General features: G+C 48.1%; 1 protein-coding gene across 6 annotated transcripts in view; it reads right to left on the bottom strand.

Moving 5' to 3' along the window:
* The window catches only part of PKNOX2 (PBX/knotted 1 homeobox 2), a 297,298-nt gene that overhangs the window by 211,185 nt on the left and 62,687 nt on the right, over positions 1-23,426 (bottom strand). For 5 of the 6 annotated variants that reach the window (XM_044943541.1, XM_025286363.2, XM_044943542.1 and 2 more), the window contains exon 2: positions 1,291-1,356. The exons of the other annotated variant lie outside the window; for it this stretch is intronic. The gene's annotated coding sequence lies outside the window, so the exon portion shown is untranslated. The remainder of the gene's footprint in view (positions 1-1,290; positions 1,357-23,426) is intronic. 6 annotated transcript variants of the gene reach the window in all.

The following is a 23,426-nucleotide window of genomic DNA, read 5'->3' as shown; positions in this document are numbered from 1 at the left end:
TTGCTTCTCTCACACTTGACTTGACTTATGGGGTCCCTCTAACCTCCGCCTCGAGCAGACATCGATTCTCACAAAAGGTCATTATCTTCCTACCCTGGCTCCCCCCTCCCGCCCCCTCGGCTCCATCTCTGAGGTAGGTTTTCCTGGAACAGGAGGGAGGGAGGCACCCTTTCCCACCCCCGGGCCTGCGGGCTTGAGAGGGGGTGCCCTGGGAGCCGCACCCGTCAATCACGGAGGCACCGGCAGGGCCCCGCAGGCCATTAGGCGGAGGGCCGGCGCCCTGCTCAGTCACCGGGCAGCCATTGGCAGGATGTTAGACGATCGCAGGGTGGCCATTCTTATGATTTATTCAAATACTCATTACAGTCAATCTATTTTTACACAGAGGTGAAGATGTGCGCTGATAACGGTTAATCATTTATAATTCCATGGACTGGTTGGGAGCCAATGTACTATCAAAGTCGCGGCTGCTGGGGCCCCGGGAGCCCCCGAAGCAGAGTGGGGGAGGTTGCCCAGCCACAGGCCCTTCCAGCTGACACTGCCTGAGCAGGGCCGGGATGGAGGGCACAGCTGGAAATAAGGACGAGGGGACCCCAGACCAGTCTCCAGAAGCTCAGCCTCATGAGGGCACTGTGTGGGCAGAGAGATGCTCAGCAGACGGATAAGGCAAAGAAACCCAGAAGATGGAGAAACCACCTCTAGCTGGATTACCAAAGAAAGTTCCACTGAGCAGACTGGACAGAGGCCAGGGCCTACGGATTAGAAGACTTCTGCCAAGTGGGAGAGTCTGAGGAGCAAATACATACACATGTAAGGTGCAGTGGTTCCTAGACTGACCAGGGGGAAGCGACCAGCAGTATTTCCTTTTTCCTCCCTCGTGTCTCTCTAGAAACAACCAGACATAAAAGCAAGTGCGAGCTCTGAACTTGGCCCGGTTCCTCCTCTCACAGCCTCCCACGCTTAGCTCGCAGACCATAGTGGCTGGGGTCTGGCCTGGCCTTGCAAACTCAAGAATCTCCCTCTCCAACACTCATGACTCACAGAACACATCAGACCCACCGTAATGCACAATCAATACAATCTAATTAAATAGGATGTCCTGTTACAGGGCCTCTTCGTCACATTCAGGCCTCATCTAATTACAGGTCCACCATATTTCACGTCCTGACCAGCTCATTGTCGAGCGCGTCCCTCGAACAAGGCATGGTTGTGGAAGATCAGGTTCAGGGCTGGTCTTTAACCCATAACCTTATTGAGTTAGCTTAGAAAATGCCAATCAAAACTACTCACAGTTCACAGTCCCTTTGCTGGTAAGCGGCATGGAGGTCGGCCTCAGAGTCCCACTCCAGTTTCAACCTGATAGTGAAAAAAGACATCTTTATAGACTGCGTGTGATTCAACACCTCCCCTCTAGGAGTCCCAGAGAAAAAGAAGCTCATGGCTGTGGGGTGCCCTGAGCTGAGCAAAGCAATGATCATTTACCAATGCCTCTTGTCTGACCAAAGCCCCCGGCAGAGGGGGACAGAATGGAGGAGCCCCTGGGAAAGCTTGAAGCTCATATGGGGGGGCTGCCCAGACAAGCAAACACCACCGCCAGTGCTGTGGTTTATGGCAGGATTACGGAGAAGTGAAGAGTCCCATTGGGTTAGAAGGCAGACGTTCGTGGGGAACAGTGATGGGGTGTGACTGATAAGATCAGAAAACATGATTGCTTTACCCTGGGATAAAGCAACGACAACAATAAAAAGAAGAAAAACCCAGCACAGGGACTACCCTGGTGGCCCAGTGGTTAAGAATCCACCTTGTAATTCAGGGGACTTAGGTTCAATCCCTAGTCAAGGAACTAAGATCCCATATGCCTTGGAGCCACTAAGCCCGAGTGCCCCAACTCCTGAGCCCAAGTACCGCAACTAGAGAGTCTGTGCCCTGCAGCGAAAAATCCCACATGACACAGCGAAGATCCTGCATGTTGCAACTAAGACCCAGTACAGTCAAATAAATACATTTTTAAAAGAGGAAAAAAAAAAAAAAAAAAGCCAGCACATATTTATACCATCTACACTCACCCAGCCCAGCAAGAATAAAATCCATGGGTCCCATAATAAAAGTGCTGCCACGTCATTGGTGAAACAAGAATATCCATCAGATAAGATGAGAACGTACATAAAGCAGTGCTGAACTGTGTGGTAGAGACTATAACTCCCTCTCTCTCCACAGAAATGGGGACCGTGAGAGCTGGAGACTTCAGGGAAGTTTTCAGGGAGAGGGAGAACTTGACCAGGATCTTGGAGGACGGGTCAGGCAAGATTCAGCTGGTGGAAGAAGACAGGTGGCATTCCAAGAAAGGGTACAATCTGAGCAAGAATGATAGGGGAAAGCGTGGAGTGTCCAGGGACAAGGCAGAGGCTGCGTGCCTGAGACACTGGAGGAGGAATTAATGCTGAGTCAGCCAGCTGGGGCCAGAGCATCCCAGCTCGAGTGGCGGCTGGAGAGGTCAGGCTTAGGCTGGGAGCTCCTGGAGCCATGGAAGGTTTTCCTACAAAGAAATATCATGAAAGAGAGAACCCTCCCCACCCCCACCACTCTGTAGTATTTTCCTTTTAGTTAAGATGAGAGGCTCCCTGGAAAAGGTGGAGTTTCAGACAGGACATTCAGGAATGGAGTGTGATACAACGCACTCCTGGAAAAGATGTCCCTCTTGTTCATGATGACGTCACCCAAGATGAGGCACTTCCTGGGGCTGTCTACTAACATCTCCAGGACCAAGACTGCTGACTCATGGAGGTGCTTCAGAGACAAGACCAGACCACTGATGGCACGTGGCTGAGGACGAGGACTGCATTTATGCATCTGTTTAGCCCACAACGTAACAGGTTCTCACCAAGTGTCTGCTGCAATGTCCAGAGGTGGACTCTGTTCATTCTAACCAGAACCTGACAACCAGCTCCTAGCTGGCAATGGGCTCCAACGTGTAATCTTCTACATTATTGACACATTTCTACTGAGCATATATGAACTCAAGACAGGAAGTTTCTTGATTGAACTGCATGCAGTGAGGATTTATCCCTGCCTGCTGGGACTGACTGTTGAGACACCAGAGACTTGGAAGAAAATAGGTTGGACTTCCCATGTGCACATGCTGGTCAGCTGGACAGGACAGCCACTCTGTTCGGGAGAAGGATTCTGATGGGCACGTGTTACAAAGCTTTGAACAAGTTGAAAGGACGGGCCAAAACTAAAAAGTCAATTTTTCCCACGACCGGTTTTTATCTCTCACACAATAACATCATGACAACCATAAATGAAATAAATTTGAAAATAAAAAAATTCTTATTACATCCTATCACTCTAAACCATCAAATTATTATATGCTATGTCCACATGCAAATCCATTTTAGTTTTTTACTGAGTTGTGGAAAAAGATTTGACAAGAATAAATATACCAAATACTACTCTTAACATTCAAAAGTCAATTGCAAAAGTCACTTTTTTGTGGTCCAGGAGTTAAGAATATGCAGGGGACATGAGGTCGATTCCTGATCTGGGAAAATTTCATATGGCAAGGGGCAACGAAGCTTGTGCGCCACAACCACTGAAGTCCAAGCCCCTAGAGCCCACATTCCACAACAAGAGAAGTCCTTGCCCTGAAACTAGAGAGTAGCCTCAACTAGAGAGAACCCATGCTTAGCAACAAAAACCCAGCACGGTCAAAATAAAAGAAATCACAGATTGGGGTCATCTGGTTTTTTAAAAAAGGGCAAGTGTTATTTGAGTTAAATGCAAGTTGAGGTAGAGCCCAGGGTGTGATGTTGCTGCCAAACCCCTTACATTGATCTCAGTTGCCTTAATAGCTGTATGATAGGCAACCAAGAGAATGGTCCTCTCACTTTAGACGTAGCGATCTACAGTACTTTCAGATGCAGTTTTGACATCATATTTTAATAACTTTGACAGTGATGGGTAGAAGAGAGAGGTGAGCAAAGATGTCTAGTGGTCAAAGTACTGGCTAACAGTTTAGTAATTCAAAGTACAACCTCTGGAATCAGACAGTACAGGTGTCTATCACAGCCCCACCGCTTCCTGGCAGTGGGCCCGTGGGTAAGTTACTTAACTTCTCTATGTCTCAGTTTTTCATATGCTGTTGTTCAGTTGCTAAGTCATGTTTGACTCTTTGCAACCTCACGGACTGTAGCACACCAGGCTCCTCTGTCCTTCACTATCTCCCAGAGTTTGCTCAGATTCATGTCCATTAAGTCAGTGATGCTATCTAACTATCTCATCCTCACCACATCCTTTTCCTTTTGCCTTCAATTTTTCATAGCATCAGGGTCATTTTCAATGAGTCAGCTCTTTGCATCAAGTTGTCAAGTATTGGAGCTTCAGCATCAGACTTTCCAATGAATATTCACGGTTGATTTCCTTCAGGATTGACTACTTTGATCTCTTTGTAGTCCAAAGGGACTCTCAAGAGTCTTCTCCAGCACCATAATTCAGAAGCATCAGTTCTTCGGCACTCAGCCTTCTTTACAGTCCAACTCTCACATACATAAATGACTACCGGAAAAACCATAGCTTTGATTATACGGATCTTTGTTGGTAAAGTGATGTCTCTGCTTTCTAATATGCTGTCTAGGTTTGTCATGGGCTTCTCTGGTAGCTCAGCTGGTAAAGAATCTGCCTGAAATGCAGGAGACCCCAGTTCAATTCCTGAGTCAGGAAGATCCCCAGGAGAAGGGATAGGCTACCCACTTCAGAATTGTTGGGCTTCCCTGTTGGCTTAGATGGTAAAGAATCCACCAGCAATGCAGGAGACCTGGATTTGATCCCTGGGTTGAGAAGATCCCCTGGAGGAGGGAATGGCAACCCACTCCAGTATTCTTGTCTGGAGAATCCCCATGGACAGAGGAGCCTGGCAGGCTACAGTCCACGGGGTTGCAAAGAGTCAACATACAACCCCATGACAGAGCATCTAAGGATAGCACAGCACAAGTTTGTCATAGCTTTCCTTCCAAGGAGCAAACATCTTTTAATTTCATGGTTGCAGTCACTGTTTGCAGTGATTTTGGAGTCCAAGAAAATAAAATCTGTCACTGCTTCCATTTCCCCCCTTCTATGTGCCATGAAGTGATGGGACCAGATGCCATGATCATTGTTTTTTAAAGTTGAGTTTCAAGTTTTTTCACTGTCCTCTTTCACCTTCATCAAGAGGTTCTTTAGTTCCTCTTCACTTTCTGCCATTAGAGTGGTATCATCTGAATGTCTGAGGTTGCTGATATTTCTCCCAGCAATCTTGATTCTAGCTTGTGATTCATCAGTCCAGCATTTCGCATGATGTACTCTGCACATAAGATAAATAAGCAGGGTGACAATATACAACCTTGACGTACTCTTTTCCCAGTTTTGAACCAGTCCACTGTTCCATGTCCAGTTCTAATTGTTGCTTCTTGACCCACATACAGGTTTCTCAAGAGGCAGATAAGGTGGTCTGGTATTCCCATCTCTTTAAGAATTTTCCTTTGTTGTCATCCACACAGTCAAAGCCTTTAGCATATTTAATGAAGCAGAAGTAGACATTTTTCTGGAATTCCCATGCTTTCTCCACGAATGTTGGCAATTTGGTCTCTGTGTCCTCTGCCTTTCCTAAACCCAGCTTGTATGTCTGGAAGTTCTCAGTTCATATACTATTGTAACCTAGCTTGAAGAATTTTGGGCATAACCTAGCTAGCATGTGAAATGAGTGCAATTATATGAAACTTGAACTTTCTTTTGGATTGCACTTCTTTGGGACTGGAATGAAAACTGACCTTTTCCAGTCTTGTGGCCACTGCTGAGTTTTCTAAATGTGCTGGCATATTGAGTGCAGCACTGGAACAGCATCATTTTTTAGGAGTTTTAAATGGCTCAGCTGAAATTTCATCACCTTCAGTAGCTTTATTTGTAGTAATGCTTCCTAAGGCCCACTTGACTTCACATTCCAGTATGTCTGGCTCTAGGTGAGTGACCACACCATCACGGTTATTCAGGTCATTAAGACCTTTTTCGTATAGTTTTTCTATGTATTCTTGCCACCTCTTCTTAATCTCTTCTGCTTCTTGTAGGTGGCTTCTGCCCTCGCTATTGTGCCCATTCTTGCATGAAACATTCCTTTGGTATCTCTAATTTTGGGGAAGAGATCTCTAGTCTTTCCCATTCTACTGTTTTCCTCTACTTCTTTGCATTGTTCATTTAAGAAGGCCTTCTTATCTCTCCTTGCTCTTCTTTGGAACTCTGCATCCAGTTGGGTACATCTTTCCCTTTCTCACTTGGCTTTTGCTTCTCTTCTTTTCTTTGCTATTTGTAAAGCCTCCTCAGACAACCACTTTGCCGTCTTGCATTTCTTTTTCTGGAACTCTCTTGCTTTTTCCATGATCCAGCGGATGTTGGGAATTTGATCTCTGGTTCCTCTGCCTTTTCTAAAACCAGCTTGAACATCAGGAAGTTCACGGTTCACATATTGCTGAAGCCTGGCTTGGAGAATTTTGTGCATTACTTTACTAGTGTGCGAGATGAGTGCAATTGTGCGGTAGTTTGAGCATTCTTTGGCATTGCCTTTATTTGGGATTGGAATGAAAACTGAACTTTTCCAGTCCTGTGGCCACTGCTGAGTTTTCCAAATTTGCTGGCATATTGAGTGCAGCACTTTCACAGCATCATCTTTCAGGATTTGGAATAGCTCAACTGGAATTCCATCACCTCCACTAGCTTTGTTCTTAGTGATGCTTTCTAAGGCCCACTTGACTTCACATTCCAGGATGTCTGGCTCTAGGTCAGTGATCACACCATCGTGATTATCTGGGTCGTGAAGATCTTTTTTGTACAGTTCTTCTGTGTATTCTTGCCATCTCTTTTTAATATCTTCTGCTTCTGTTATGTCCATACCATTTCTGTCCTTTATCGAGCCCATCTTTGCATGAAACATTCCCTTGGTATCTCTGATTTTCTTGAAGAGATCTCTAGTCTTTCCCATTCTGTTGTTTTCCTCTATTTCTTTGCATTGATCGCTGAAGAAGGCTTTCTTATCTCTTCTTGCTATTCTTTGGAATACCAGACCACCTGATCTGCCTCTTGAGAAATTTGTATGCAGGTCAGGAAGCAACAGTTAGAACTGGACATGGAACAACTGACTAGTTCCAAATAGGAAAAGGAGTACGTCAAGGCTGTATATTGTCACCCTGTTTATTTAACTTCTATGCAGAGTACATCATGAGAAACGCTGGGCTGGATGAAGCACAAGCTGGAATCAAGATTGCTGGGAGAAATATCAATAACCTCAGATATGCAGATGACACCACCCTTAGGGCAGAAAGTGAAGGGGAACTAAAAAGCCTCTTGATGCAGGTGAAAGTGGAGAGTGAAAAAGTTGGCTTAAAGTTCAACATTCAGAAAACGAAGATCATGGCATCTGGCCCCATCACTTCATGGGAAATAGATGGGGAAACAGTGGAAACAGTGTCAGACTTTATTTTTCTGGGCTCCAAAATCACTGCAGATGGTGACTGCAGCCATGAAATTAAAAGACGCTTACTCCTTGGAAGGAAAGTTATGACCAACCTAGATAGCATATTCAAAAGCAGAGACATTACTTTGCCAACAGAGGTTCGTCTAATCAAGGCTATGGTTTTTCCTGTGGTCATGTATGGATGTGAGAGTTGGACTGTGAAGAAGGCTGAGTGCCAAAGAATTGATGCTTTTGAAGTGTGGTGTTGGAGAAGACTCTTGAGAGTCCCTTGGACTGCAAGGAGATCCAACCAGTCCATTCTGAAGGAGATCAGCCCTGGGATTTCTTTGGAAGGAATGATGCTAAAGCTGAAACTCCAGTACTTTGGCCACCTCACGCAATGAGTTGACTCATTGGAAAAGACTCTGATGCTGGGAGGGATTGGGGGCAAGAGGAGAAGGGGATGACAGAGGGTGAGATGGCTGGATGGCATCACTGACTCGATGGACGTGAGTCTGAGTGAACTTCGGGAGTTGGTGATGGACAGGGAGGCCTGGCGTGCTGCGATTCATGGGGTTGCAAAGAGTCGGACACGACTGAGCGACTGATCTGATCTGATCTGATTTCTTTTTCATTGATATGGTTTTATTGTTTACTACCTCCTGTACAATGTAAAGGAACTTTTGTCCATAGTTCTCAGTTCCCATCTGTAAAATGGCGCTAATGAGGGTCTGTTCTGCCTTTGAGGTTGGCTGTAAGGGTTGAATGAATCCATATACTGTAAAGTGCCTAGAACAGTGCCTAGCACAAAATAAACATGCATTGCATATTACCTGTCATTGTTGTGATTTTAATTATCAGGAGCCATAAGGTAGAAGATATGGGAGAAGAAACTGGAGATGGACCTCCATTTGCCCCTCTTTAACATGACCCATTGGTCCTAGTTCTATTGACAACAATCTCTCTCCCACATGGAGTCCTCCAGATATTTGAAGAGGGGCTGGTGTTGCTCCACAGGGTAGACTTAGGGCTAATTGACAGATATTAGAGGAAGCCAATCTGCAGTTCAATATATAAGGACTTCTCTAGTCCTCAATGGCACCCCACTCCAGTACTCTTGCCTGGAAAATCCCATGGATGGAGGAGCCTGGTAGGCTGCAGTCCATGGGGTTGCTAAGAGTCGGACACGACTGAGCGACTTCACTTTCACTTTTCACTTTCATGCATTGGAGAAGGAAATGGCAACCCACTCCAGTGTTCTTGCCTGGAGAATCCCAGGGACGGGGGAGCCTGGTGGGCTGCCATCTATGGGGTCGCACAGAGTCAGACACGACTGAAGCAACTTAGCAGCAGCAGCAGCAGAGGAAGCCAATCTGCAGTTCAATATATAAGGACTCCTCTAGTCTGAAGAACCATCCAAGAGGGAGTTAGGCTTCTTTGGAAAATGAGCTTCCGACTCAGGAAAGAGGATCCTGTGTTGGGTAAGAAGATGCCCCTGAGCATGGTCTCCCAGACGTGGCTCCCCTCACCCATAAAACACTAATAAGAAAACGCTGGGAGACTGGGAGGGGTGACAAACATGCATATCGATAAAATATTAAAAGTGTCTTCTTTTATCATTGTTTTATAAAGTAAATCAACCCTTCAAAGTAAGGTGAGCACAAAGGGCCACTCATTGAACTCTCTGAAATGAATGGGGCATCATAAACAGCAGCAGCCCTGCCCCACCACCGTCACACCTGTCTCCTCTTTCTGTCTCTGTCTCTTTCGCTCTCTATGTGCCCATCTCTCTCTCTCACACCCAACACACATGCACACATATGTGCACACACAACCTCTCCACATTGTCCTTGATTGCCACTCCTCACTCTGCACCAGCGGAAAAGTCTTCCTGTCTGGCACTGACCCAGGGACGCTGCTGGGGAGCCAAGTGCATGTCATTTTAGGGCCTTCCAAGGCCAGCAGCCTCTCTCCCTGGAATGCCACATCAAAGGCCTTGTGACAAGCAGCCCTGCCACTACACAACCAGAATCTAAACTCAGGCCTGCCTTACTCAGCAATGAAGATAGATGTGAATCATAAATGGGATTTATAAATATGTGGACATTCATGAAATGGTAAATGAGGAGGGAGCTGAAGAACATTCATCATTAAGAGGTTGAGGGGGACAGAAGAAAGCTTCCCACAGGAGGGGGCACCCTAGAACTTGACTCTGCATGCCCTAGGAGAGCTGAGCCAGCTCCCATGAAGCATTCTGGGTAAGAGAGAAGGCTGGAGGGAGATGAGCTTGGAACTTAGCAAGATGGGTCTAACACAGAGGGCACTAGACCAAAGGCATCATGGGTTCACACCCTGACTCCATCATTAACTTACTGCGTGGTCTTGAACATGGAACTTTAACCACTGCCTGCTTCCGTTTTCCCATCTGCAAAATGATAGTGCTTGACTACATGATTCTGGAAGCGTGTGACTTCTACACATCTCTGATGTTGCCCAGACTCACCCCTTCCCCCACAATCCCATGGAGGCCCTGAAGTAGCTCAGTCTATGACTGTGGTTAAGAATATAGACATAGGAGGCAGCAGTTCTGGGTTTAGCATGGGTCCATCGCCTCCCTAACCTTAATCTCTACAAACATCAATGTTTGCATCTGTAAAAGGGGAATAAGAGCAGCGCCTTTAAATGAGGTGATGCCCCAAGAGAGTTTTGTGCAATGCCTGGAACATGCTCATAACAACGAATGGGGCTGCTATTGCTGCTCTTCAGCATGAGGAGGTGAGGGCTGGCATCAACTCGATGGGGAAAGGGAGGCAAATCAAGAAGCCTGAGGGCCTCTGCCTTCATCCCACCACCCATGACAAGCCGCTCTGCTCTTCCCCCGACCAGGCCTTTTGGAGGAGGACAAATTGTGACATGACAATCTGTTCTCAGGCACCCGGAGTCTCTCTGGATGGTCCCCATCTCTGATAAACCTCTATAGGCACATAAGCAAAACTCCCCAAAGAGAAACAAAACTTAAAAAAGACGCTCCCAGGGCTTCCCTGGTGGCTCAGTGGTAAGGAGTCCTCCTGCTAATGCAGGAGACTTGGGCTCGATCCCTGGTCTGGGAAAATCCCACATGCTGTGGAGCAACTAAGCCTGTGCACCACAACTACAGAGCGTGTGCTCTAGAGCCCGGGAGCCCCAACCACCGAGCCTGTGCGCTAGAGCCCGGGAGCCCCAACCGCCGAGCCTGTGCTCTAGAGCCCGGGAGCCCCAACCGCCGAGCCTGTGCTCTAGAGCCCGGGAGCCCCAAGTGCCGAGCCTGTGCTCTAGAGCCCGGGAGCCCCAACCACCGAGCGTGTGCTCTAGAGCCCGGGAGCCCCAAGTGCCGAGCCTGTGCTCTAGAGCCCGGGAGCCCCAACCGCCGAGCCTGTGCTCTAGAGCCCGGGAGCCCCAACCGCCGAGCCTGTGCTCTAGAGCCCGGGAGCCCCAACCGCCGAGCCTGTGCTCTAGAGCCCGGGAGCCCCAAGTGCCGAGCCTGTGCTCTAGAGCCCGGGAGCCCCAACCACCGAGCCTGTGCTCTAGAGCCCGGGAGCCCCAAGTGCCGAGCCTGTGCTCTAGAGCCCGGGAGCCCCAACCACCAAGCCTGTGCTCTAGAGCCCGGGAGCCCCAACCACCAAGCCTGTGCTCTAGAGCCCAGGAGCCCCAACTGCTGACGCCCTCACTCTACAGCCCACGTTCTGCAACAAAAGAAGCCACCACAATGAGAATCCCACATACCAGAACTAAAGAGTAGCCCCTGATTGGCACAACTAGAGAAAGCCCACACAGCAATGAAGACCCAGCGCAGCCAAAAATAAATAAATAAGATCCTCTGAGACAGAGTCACCTGCAGGGTCACAGTGGGTCCTGCGTCTCCCGCCTCATCACCCCGAGAACCCTCTCTACTCCACCTCCACTCCCCTCACACCACCCCCCCGTGAAAGCTCGCTGTGGTTTATGTTAATGTTAGAGTGAGGCTGTCAGTCAGTCACAGCATTGCAGGCCCTGAGCACCAGCCTCTCAATAACACAACAACTGAGGAAACGAACACTGAGAGACTCAGCGGGCACTAAGTGCTTGGCTCTAAGAAACGTATCTGTCCAGCCCTGAGGGTGTTGCACAGGTCTCCTCAGAGCCGGGTGAGAACAGGCTCATTTCCCGCCGTCCTCAGCCCCCTGGGCTGCAGGCAGGTCTGGGCGCCCAGCTGCAGAGAGGACCAGGGAAATTCTCTCAGTCATGCCCTCCGGCCTCAGCCCGAGACTCTAAGCCAGGTCCTACACCTGTAAAGAGGGCACCCTCGGGGATGAGAAAACACCGAGACACAAGACGTACTTATTCTCCATCAGGAACATCACTGCTCTTCTTCCTGGCCCATCGTCACCTGCCTTAGGCTTCCTTCTCTCTCCTGGGCCCCTAATCCATCTCTGAGCCTCCAGCCTCATCCCTTTTCGGCCCGTCCACCACTTCCCCCAAGCCCGGGATCTCCCTGAAACACAAATTCCGTCATGTCCGTTCCTCCTCCAAACCCTCCAAGGACAGCTCAGCGTCTGGCAGAGGTCACACCCCGGCAGCCCTGAGCCAGCCTCTTGCCTGCTTGATGTTTTCGTAAACACTGACAACATCTAAAAAGCTGAAAGTTGCACATTTGAAAATCCAGATCCTAGGTTTTTCTCCCAAATTCGGGATGAACGCCAAACTTGCATCTTCACGTGGCAGTCGCTGGATGACAACAAGTGTCAGAGGCCCCCTTTTCAGGCCTGGGTCCCCCTGTTTGTCTCACAGAGAGAAGGCAGGTGTCGCTTGCAAGAAGCCCACAGGGCCGGGCACCTGGAGGCTGACTTATGCTGCCGGCTGAGGGCCCAAGGTGACAGTGTGGAGGTGGCTCATTGCGTTCGCAGCCGCGCTGTTCCCAGCCAGGCCCACAAGCGTTCCTCCTTCTCTCTCCCCTGGCTCGCTGCTTCACCTCTGGCCAGGAGACAGCCAGAGAAGGTCCTAGGGCAGTTTCTAGGAATGCCAGGACTACAGGGCCCCACCCCTGAGTCCAGCCTCTCCCCACCCCCAACTCAGTGGAAGCTGCACCCCCCTCCCTTTATTTCCATCCCACTGTTCCTATCAAAGCCCTAACAGCACATATTTTGTTAATTGTACAAACCTAATGGGGGAATGCATTGGCAAAAAAGGGTAATGGCCATCAGACCAGCAATAAAACAAAATTAATGGCCCATAGGAAGAAATCATGTCCACTTAATCCCGGCTCTGAAACTCTAATAGAATAATGGAATACCAGTGGAGGGGTTTTTCTCTCCATGCAGATTGCTTACACCATGTTAATCACTTGCAAAGCAGGCCACATACCACTCCAGCTCACATGACCCTCCAGGGAAAGTAGCAGACCAGAAACATTTAGTGCCAGGCTCATTACTGACATGCCCCACCAGCAGCGACACCTTCCCCCCTTCCTCACCGCCCCAGGTGACTCTGGGACAGCAAGTGGGGGTGTCATTGAGAGCCATCGGGTGTGGTGGGCCAGAAAGCGAGACACACACCTAACAATAACAGACCTTTACTGAGTGCTTACTATGTGCCAGACACTGGGCTGGTTGAGCACTTTCCAGGTATTGTATTATATCTTCATCTTCTGTAGCTACAGACGCCAGCAAGATAGCCACTAGCTACCTCTGGCTTTTTATTTATTTTTTAAGTTTTTTTTTTAATAAAAAAAATTATTTTTGGCTATGCTGGATCTTTAGCACTATGTACGAGCTTTCTCTAGTTGTGGTGAGCAGCGGCTACTCTCTAGTTATGGTGCTCGGGCTTCTCGTTGCGGTGGCTTCTCTTGTTGCAGAATCTTCCCTGTAGCTCAGACAGTAAAGAATCTGCCTGCAATGCAGGAGACCTGGGTTCGATCTCTGGGTCAGGAAGATCCTCTGGAGAAGGAAATGGCAACACACTCCAGTACTCTTGCCTGAAGAATCCCATGGACAGAGGAGCCTGGTGGGCCACAGTCCATGGGGTCACAAAGAGTGGGCCACGACTGAGTGATTAACACTACTGCTACTACTCTTGTCGCAGAGCATGGGCTCTAGGGCACGTGGACTCGTTAGTTTCAGTTCCCAGGATCTAGAGCACAGGCTCAGTAGTTATGGCATATGGGCTTATTTGCTCTGCCGCATGTGGGATCTTCCCGGATCAGGGATAAAACCAGTGTCTCCTGCACTGGCAGATAGATTCTTTAGCACTGAGCCACCAGGGAAAGCCCTATCTCTATTTTTTTTAAGGTAAGATTCTTTTTTGTTTGGCTGTACCACGAGGCATGTGGGATCTTAGTTCCCCAACCACGGATGAACCCGTGCCTCCTGTATCGGGACCGTGGAGTCTTAACCACAGGACCATGTGCCAAGGGAGTCTCTACATCTGGCTTTCAAAATACAAATCCTAATTCATGAAAATTAAATAAAATCTAGTCTTCAGCCTCACTGGCCACATTTCAAGTGCTCGACAGCCATGTGCGGCTGTACTGGGAGGCCCAGAAAGACCACGCTCCCATCATCACAGGCAGGCAGTGCTGCTCTAGTATATGAAAGTCAATTGTCTTGCTCATCGAACCGATTCTGAAATCAAGGCACAGAGAGGTGAGGCAAGCAGCCCAAGGTCATGGCTGAGCTGGGTTCAAGCCCAGGTCTCATTCAGCCTGGCTCCAGAATCCCCACCTTCCACACAATTTCTTGATAGAACGAGTGGTGGAGGTGGCTAGGAGACCCTTTGATGGTTAGCTGTAGAAAGACTCTTATGTCCGCCGCAGGCCCCTGGATCCCTAGAGAGCAGACAGACTGCAGGACTCCACTTGGGGGCCAGCACTATGGGGTCTCAAACCCTGGAAGGTCATCTGGAGAAGGAGGGCTTCATACTTCATCCAACCCAACCTCCCTCAATTTATGGATGAAGAAACCGATACACAGAAAAGTTAAGTGGCTTGTCCAAAGTCAGACAGCTGATTAGTGACAGAGTTAGGACTACAGTTCAGATTTCCTGACGACCATGCCTCACTGGCCAAGGAATAGGATAGAACCAGGCTCTGAGAGAAGGCGAGAGAAGGAGGCGGTGTCCCTGCAGCCTTCCTGGGGAGTCCTGGCCAGGTCAGAAGATGCTGGGAGGCACCTGAGGGGACTGGGCTCCGTGGAGAAGCAGCAGAGGAAGAAAGAGGGGCAGCCACGGGCCTAGAAACTTCAGCGATTCAAAGCATGACATTGCATGGCTACTAACTTTGGAAAAAATAGTATGTCAAGATCTATTGCAATTAAAAACACACAGACACTTCTCCTCAGCAGCCCCAATCTGAGAATGTATCCTATAGAAAGGAAAGTACCAGAGATTTCCCTGGAGGTCTAGTGGTTAAGACTCCAAGCTTCCAGTGCATGGAGTGTGGGCTTGATATCTGGTCAGGGAACTAAGATCCCACATGCCAAATGGCACGGCCAAAAAATGAAAATAAATAAATACAATTTTTTTTAAAAAAAAGGAAAGTACCATGCATGAGGATAATGCAGCAGCAATTTGTAGTGGGAAGAAGTGAAAAAGAAGCTAGATATACACCAGGTGGGGAATGTTCGAATAACCTGCAATACAGCTATACTGTCATTAAATGCTGCTACTCAAAAGGCCAGGGCTTCCCTGGTAGCTCAGCTGGTAAAGAATCCGCCTGCAGTGAGGGAGGCCTGGGTTTGATCCCTGGGTTGGGAAGATCCCTGAAGGAAGCCATGGCAACCCACTCCAGTATTCTTGCCTGGAGAATTCCATGGACAGAGGAGCCTGGCGGACTACAGTCCATGGGGTTGCAAAGAGTTGAATATGATTGAACACAGCACAGTGCATCCAAAAGAGCAAGTTAGATCTACATCTTTTGCCACAAGAGATGGCCATAATGTTCCAAGTAAGAAAACTGAGTAGCAGAATGATGTGTGCGGTGTGATTCCATTTCTGGAAAAATAGAGAAAAACTCCAGATTGAGTGCATCCATGTGCATGAGTCTGTGTGAGCACAGAGATGAAAGGAACAGCCTGCGTGTTCACGCCGGTGCTGATGTGGGACAAGGAACAGAGGGGTGAAGGACCACCGTGGTTCGGGCGCCTTTGCCTAGTTTCAGGTTGCAGTGATCACTGCCACCTTTGTAATTTTTGAAAAGAAACTCAATTTTTTTTTTTTAAATTGCTCAGTTGTGTCCTAGTCTTTGCGACCCCGTGGACTGTACAGTCCATGGAATTCTCCAGGCCAGAATACTGGAGTGGGTAGCCTTTCCCTTCTCCAGGGGATCTTCCCAACCCAGGAATCGAACCGGGGTCTCCTGCATTGCAGGTGGATTCTTGACCAACTGAGCTATCAATAAGGAAAAGAAGATAACTGATAAAAGAAAGAAAAACTGGCTGGACATGGGAGGTAGTCAAATCCGACTTCAAACCTGCCTTACTGGGACTTTCCTGGTGGTCCAGTGGCTAAGACTCCAAGATCCCAACGCAGGGGGCCCAGGTTCGATTCCCGGTCAGGGAACTAGATTCTACATTGTACAACTCAGACCCAGAGCAGCCAGATAAATAAATTTAAAAAAAAAATGCAGCCTGCCTTACTAGCTGCATTGTGTTGGGCAAGTTACTTAACCTCTATCCATCTTTGTTTGTTTCCTCACCTGGAAACTAATGATAATAATATCATAGCATGGTTGGCGGTGGGTGGGGGGGTGGTGGAGATTGATAAGAAAATGAATTTAAAGCTACTCAATAGCCTGGACCTTTTTAATCAACGTTGAGGGACTGGTCTGCCCAATACACAGAGGTACTTTCTGAATTGACCCTGCTGGGCACTGATGTAGGAATTAATCACATGCTTCTCAGAGCCCCTGTATTTTGTCTTCTATTAAAGTTCTATTATGTCTGTCTCCTTCCCAGAACATAAGTTCCTTGTGGGCAGGAACAGCACCTTGCTTATTTATTCATTCATCCAGTCATCCATTTATTGCATTTATTATTAAGTTAATAATAACTGAGTACATCATGCAGAGTAAAATATGCAGAGTACATCATGAGAAATGCTGGGCTGGATGAAACACAAGCTGGAATCAAGATTGCTGGGAGAAATATCAATAACCTCAGATATGCAGATGACACCACCCTTATGGCAGAAAGTGAAGAAGAACTAAAGAGCCTCTTGATGAAAGTGAAAAAGAAGAGTAAAAAATTGACTTAAAGCTCAACATTCAGAAACTAAGATCATGGCATCCGGTCCCATCACTTCATGGCAAATAGATGGGGAAACAGTGGAAACAGCAGCAGACTTTGTTTTCTTGGGCTCCAAAATCACTGCAGATGGTGACTGCAGCCCTCAAATTAAAAGACGCTTACTCATTGGAAGGAAAGTTATGACCAACCCAGACAGCATATTAAAAAGCAGAGACATTACTTTGCCAACAAAGGTCTGTCTAGTCAAGGCTATGGTTTTTCCAGTGGTCATGTATGGATGTAAGAGTTGGACTATAAAGAAAGTTGAGTGCTGAAGAATTGATGCTTTTGAGCTGTAGTGTTGGAGAAGACTCTTGAGGGTCCCTTGGACAGCAAGGAGATCTAACCAGTCCATCCTAAAGGAAATCAGTACTGAATATTCATTGGAAGGACTGATGTTGAAGCTGAAACTCTAGTACTTTGGCCACCTGATGCAAAGAGCTGACTCATTTGAAAAGACCCTGATGCTGGGAAAGATTGATGGCAAGAGGAGACAGGGCCTACAGAGGATGAGATGGTTGGATGGCATCACTGTTTCAATGCACATGAGTTTGAGTAAACTCCAGGAGTTGGTGATGGACAGGGAGGCCTGGCGTGCTGCAGTCCATGGGGTCACAAAGAGTCGGACACGACTGAGGGACTGAACTGGAATGAACTATTAATAACTGAATAATTGTGTCTTACATACATGTACCAACACTGTGTCTGATATCAGAGATGCAACAATAAATAGAACAGAAAAGTTCCTGCTTTCATGGAGCTCATATTCTAATAGTTCACATTATATAATTCACAATTATATAATGTTGAAATGATAAGCACTGAAGAAAAAAGATGCCCAAGGCAAGGACTTACTGTACAGCACAGGGAACTCCGCTCAATGTTATGTTCCAGGCTGGATGGAAAGGGAGTTTGGGGCAGAATGGGTACATGTATTAATATATGTATGGCTGAGTCCCTTTGCTGTCCACCTGAAACTATCACAACAGTGAAAATAGACTATACCCTAATACAAAATAAAAAGTGTTTTTTTTTTTTTTTTTTTAGAAAAAAAAAAAAGCAACAGGCTAGGGAGCAGAAGCAATGGCAACCCACTCCAGTACTCTTGTCTGGAAAATCCCATGGACGGAGGAGCCTGGTGGGCTGCAGTCCATGGGGTCACTAGGAGTCAGAAACGACTGAGCGACTTCACTTTTACCTTTCACTTTCATGCATTGGAGAAGGAAATGGCAACCCACTCCAGTGTTCTTGCCTGGAGAATCCCAGGGACGGGGGAGCCTGGTAGGCTACCGTCTCTGAATCGACTTAGCAGCAGCAGCAGCAGCAGCAGGGAGCAGAAGTGACTGGGGAGGGCATCTTTGAGAGGGAGGATATGAAAAAGCCTCAGAGTTCCCTAAGAAAGTGCTCTTCGGACATATTCCACAGACCCAGTGAGGTTAGTAGCTATGCAAATGATGTTAGTTGAAGAACAAAGTAAAAATAGATTCGATGGAGAACAGAGAATAATTAAGACTCCTTAAAAAACATCCCTCTACTTCTAAGTTTATACCCCAAAGAATTGAAAGCAGGGACTCAAAAAGCCAATTTGTATTCCCATGTTCATAGCAGAGTCATTCATGGGAGCCGGAAAGTGAAAGCAACACAGGCATCCACGGCTGGATGATGGATAAACAAAAGGTGATCTCTAAGTACTACGGGGTATGGTTCACCTGACAAAAAGAAGGACAAGTGCTAGTGGATAAACCTGGAGAACATTATGCTTTGTGAGATAATCCAATCACAAAGGAACAAGTGCTACATGGTTCCACTCACATGAGGTACCCAGAGTACTCCCATTTAAAGAGGGAAAATAGAAAGGGGTTATCAGGGACTGGGCGAGAGAGATGAAGAGTTTTGGTTAATAGATACAGAGTTTCAGGGACTTCCCTGGTGGTCCAGTGGCTAACACCCTATGCTCCCCATGCAGGGGGCCTGGGTTCGATCCCTGGTCAGGGAACTAGATCCTACATGCCACAGTTAAAAGAGTTCACACACCACAACTAAAGAGATTCCACATGCTTCGACTAAAGACCCCGCATGTCACAGTCAAAACTGAAGAACCCATGTGCCACAACTAAGAACCAGTGCAGTCAATAAATAAAGAAAGAAATTTTTTTTAAAAATACGAGTTTCAGTTCTGCAAGATAAAAGCATTTTGTAAATGGATGATGGTGATGGTTCAACAGTATGTGGACCATGAACTTCCAAATGTTCAAGCTGGAGTTAGAAAAGGCAGAGGAACCAGAGATCAAATTGTCAACATCCGTTGGATCATCAAAAAAGCAAGAGAGTTTCAGAAAAACGTCTATGTCTGCTTTATTGATTACACTAAAGCCTTTAACTGTGTAGATTACAATAAACTGTGAAAAATTCTTCAAGAGATGAGAATACCAGACCACCTTACCTGCCTTCTAAGAAATCTGTATCCAGGTCAAGCAGCAACAGTTAAAACCAACTTGTTCCAACAAAACCAGACTTGTTCCAAATTGGGAAAGGAGTACGTCAAGGCTGTATACTGTCACCCTGCTTATTTAACTTATAGGTAGGGACAGCGGAGCCTGGTGGGCTGCCGTCTATGGGGTCGCACAGAGTCAGACACGACTGCAGCAACTTAGCAGCAGCAGCAGAGTACATCATGCAAAATGCCGGACTGGATGAAGCACAAGCTGGAATCAAGATTGCCGGGAGAACTATCAATAACCTCAGATATGCAGATGACACCACCCTTATGGCAGAAAGCAAAAAGGAACTGAAGAGCCTCTTGATGAAAGTGAAGGAGGAGAGTGAAAAAGCTGGCTTAAAACTCAAAATTCAAAAAAACGAAGATCATGGCGTCTGGTCCCATCACTTCATGGCAAATAGATGGGGAAACAATGGAAACAGTGACAGACTTTATTTTCTTGGGCTCCAAAATCACTGCAGATGGTGACTGCAGCCATGAAATTAAAAGACACTTGCTCCTTGGAAGAAAAGCTATGCCCAACCCAGACAGCATATTAAAAAGCAGAGACATTACATTGCTGATAAAGGTCAGTCTAGTCAAAGCTATGGTTTTTCCAGTAGTCATGTATGGATGTGAGAGTTGGACTATAAAGAAAGCTGAGGGCTGAAGAATTGATGCTTTTAACTGTGGTGTTGGAGAAGACTCTTGAGAGTCCCTTGGACTGCAAGGAGATCCAACCCGTCCATCCTAAAGGAAATCAGTCCTGAATATTCATTGGAAGGACTAATGTTGAAGCTGAAACTCCAGTACTTTGGCCACTTGATGCGAATAACTGACTCATTTGAAAAGACCCTGATGCTGGGAAAGACTGAAGGCAGGAGGAGACCTGCCGACAGAGGATGAGATGGTTGGATGGCATCACTGCTTCAATGTACATGAGTTTGAGTAAACTCCAGGAGTTGGTGATGGACAGGGAAGCCTGGCGTGCTGCAGTTCGTGGGGTCACAAAGGGTCAGACACGACTGAGTGACTGAATGAACTGATAGTGATGATTGTACGGTATGAATGTGCTTAATGCCACTGAATTGTAAGCTTAAAATGGTTAAGATGGTGAGACATATGCTCTGTGTACTTAACTACAATTATGAAAAAGAGGATAAGGGAGTGCAGGGCAGTAAGAGAGATCAGGGCGCCCCAAGTCTGTGCAGCCACAGTGGGGGAACACAGAGGGACTGGGGTTCCCAGGCCAGTGGGCCAGCAGGGGAGGCAACCTTCCTATGGGAACATCTGATTCCAGGGTGCTGAGGCTAGACAGATGAGACAGCTTAGGGTGAAAAAGAAAAGGAACTGTTGGGAGGCTTTGTAGAGGCCTGGGCTTCCCTAGTTGCTTAAATGGTAAAGAATCCACCTGCAATGCAGGAGACCTGGGATCAATCCCTGGGGGCGGGAAGATCCCCTGGAGAAGGACATAGCAACCCACTGCAGTATTCTAGCCTGGAAAATCCTCACGGGAGGAGCCTGGAGGACTATAGCCCATGGGGTCACAAAGAGTCAGACACGACTGAGTGACTGAGTGCATGTCCCCAGAGAGGTTAAGAATCACTGGAGGGGATAATCGTTAGGCTTATATTCAACTAGAAAATTCTAAGATTCTGAGAGATCTTGGACTAAGTACCAACAAATATTGGGCCTCAAAGAAGTCAAGATGCTTATTCCTGCCTTGCCTGCAACAGAGATGTTGTAAAAACAGAGCAAAATGATGATATACTTTGAAAAGTTAAAATTATTTCCTTTGTGCAAATAAAGATGGTTACTGCTGCTGTTTCAAGGAAAGCAGAGGCAGTTCTGGGCCAGGCATACAGGTGGAGGAGGGAGGCCAGCTCGTCCAGGCCCTGAATCCTCAACAAAGGATACACAGTGACTGGATGGGATGCGCTGCTGGGCAACTCTCCTTTGATAGGAAGTAAAGGCCCTGGATCCTTCTTGTGGAGAGGGGTCTCGGCCAGAGAGAAAAGTCAACACAGCCTCCCCAGGAGGTGCAGCTCCAGACGGAGCAAAGGCGTCCTCTGTGCCAACAAGCCCCCTTCTTGCATCTGGCTTCACACTTGGGAGGAAATTTTCAACTGGGCGAGTGGCAGGCTGAGGAGGCGACTGGCAGAAGAGCCCAAGTGGAGGATGGCATGTATCACCGGAGAGCAGGACCCGGCTTGGAAACCTGGGTCATGACGAAAGCAGGGGCATGGGAACCTGGGGCACCAGGGCAGAGGGAACCTGGGCATAAAGGAAGCACCAGCCAGGAAGAGCAGCCCAGAGGCAGTGTCAGAACCGCAGGTGCTCGGACCTGGATGGGACCTTAGAGACATCTATTCTGACTCCTCTTTTCACATGTGAAGAAATTGGTTGAGAGAGGGGTGGAGACTTAGCAGGGAAGTCAGGCCAATAGCTCCCTTCATTCATTTATAAGATGTGCTTTGCATATCAGAGGCTTCCCTCCGGTCGGAGATCAATAATAAAGGGTGGGGCTTCCCTGATGGCTCAATGGTAGAGAATTTGCCTACCAATGCAGGAGACTCAGGTTTGATCCCTGGTCTGGTCGGAGAAGATCCACAAGCCTTGGAGCAACAAAACCTGTGCATCACAACTATTGAGCCTGTGCTCTAGAGCCTGCATTTCACAACTACTGAAGGGCATGCCCTAGAGCCTGTGCTCTGCAACAGAAGAAGCCGCCGCAACGAGAAGCCTGTGCCCCACCGGCAAAGAGCAGCCCCTGCTCACCGAACTAGAGAAATGCCCACAAAGTAAAGAAGACCCAGCACAGCCATACATAACTAAATTAACTAACTTTTTTTAAAGGGTGGCAGTTTTGAAAATAATGATAATAATAAATGGTGAATCAGCTCCCTGCCCCCAAGGAGCCCAGTGTAATGAGAGAGACAGACGAAAGGGTGAAGGGTCGAGAGTCCCCCACTCCAGGCAGGTGCATCCAGATGGGGTGAGGTGGGGACTCAGCCACTCCCTCTCAGACCAATCAGTGCTGGAGGGAGTGGGAATATTCCCTCTGAGGTCAAGCCAAGCCAACAGCCCCTTGCATCTCAGAGAAGGGTACCCACCATGGCAGCCATGGAAAGGAGCCTCGAGGGTCCAGCCCTGCTATTAGAGGCCATGCTTGGCCAGCCAGCCACAGGTCCCAGGAACCAGACCTCTCCAAACTGCGCTTCCAGTCCATCACTTCCTAACTCACCATGGGGCCACGGGGCCTGGTCTTGGATATTGCTTTGTCAGTAACATGAGAGGGCTCCAGCTTGTTCAGCTGAGGATAGGCAGATGCGCTCGGCACAGCTGATGATGCTGAGTGACTCTGGGGTGCTGATTCTCTGCAGAGCGGTGGCTCCGTGGAAGAGAAGCCAGCCACTCTGCTCGTGTCCCCACCTGGATCCTCAGATCGCAGCAGGATGCTGAACGAGCATTTGTTCCCAATTGTTCTTAGCCACTAATTTGGCTCCAGGGGATAACACCAATCTGAGAACAAACGGAGTAGGAAAACTATGCCTTTCCTGAAGGAGGCCCAATTCACCATCAACAGGGGAGGGTCCGGGAGATTTCCCGAGTTTGTCACACTCACCCTCGGCCTCCTGAGCAGACCTGGCCACCTCCCTCTCCAGCCCGGAGTCACCTGGCTGCCCTGCCATCTGCCGTGGCTCACTTGCTCAGGGCCCCTCCGAGGTGCCTCCAGCAGATTACTCTGAGGGCAGGTAGATAAAATGAGATTCCTTGCTAGCAGTAACTAGCCAGAACAATCTCTCTCCTGAGCCGCTTACAATCTCCACCCGCCACCTGCCAGCAAAAGAACTGGTGAGCGTCATAGGCTGGCTCAGGCCACCCTCCCCGGGTGCCGAGAGGACCACCGAGGCCCTCTCCAGGCAGGACCAGCTGAGAAGGCCCTCTGTCGGGTTGCAGCAAGGTCGGCTTGGGATGCCCCTCCCGAGAGACACAAAAGCAGCTCTGTTTCTGGCTGAGTGAAGAGCAAGCACCCTCCAGGGGTAAAGGGGAAGGAAGAGCTGGTGAGCAAGGCCCCAGCAGCAGATGCTTTCTCAAGACTGATGGGCAGAAACCCCTGGAAACAAGAGGCCCTGCTCGTCGTGAAATTGCCTCCTTGTGGCTTAAAATAACTGAA

The sequence above is a fragment of the Bubalus bubalis genome, chromosome 5 (assembly GCF_019923935.1).
Source record: "Bubalus bubalis isolate 160015118507 breed Murrah chromosome 5, NDDB_SH_1, whole genome shotgun sequence".
Classification (NCBI taxonomy): Eukaryota; Metazoa; Chordata; class Mammalia; order Artiodactyla; family Bovidae; genus Bubalus; species Bubalus bubalis.
Note: the sequence above shows the minus strand (reverse complement) of the source record. Positions and strands in the feature narration are given on the sequence as shown.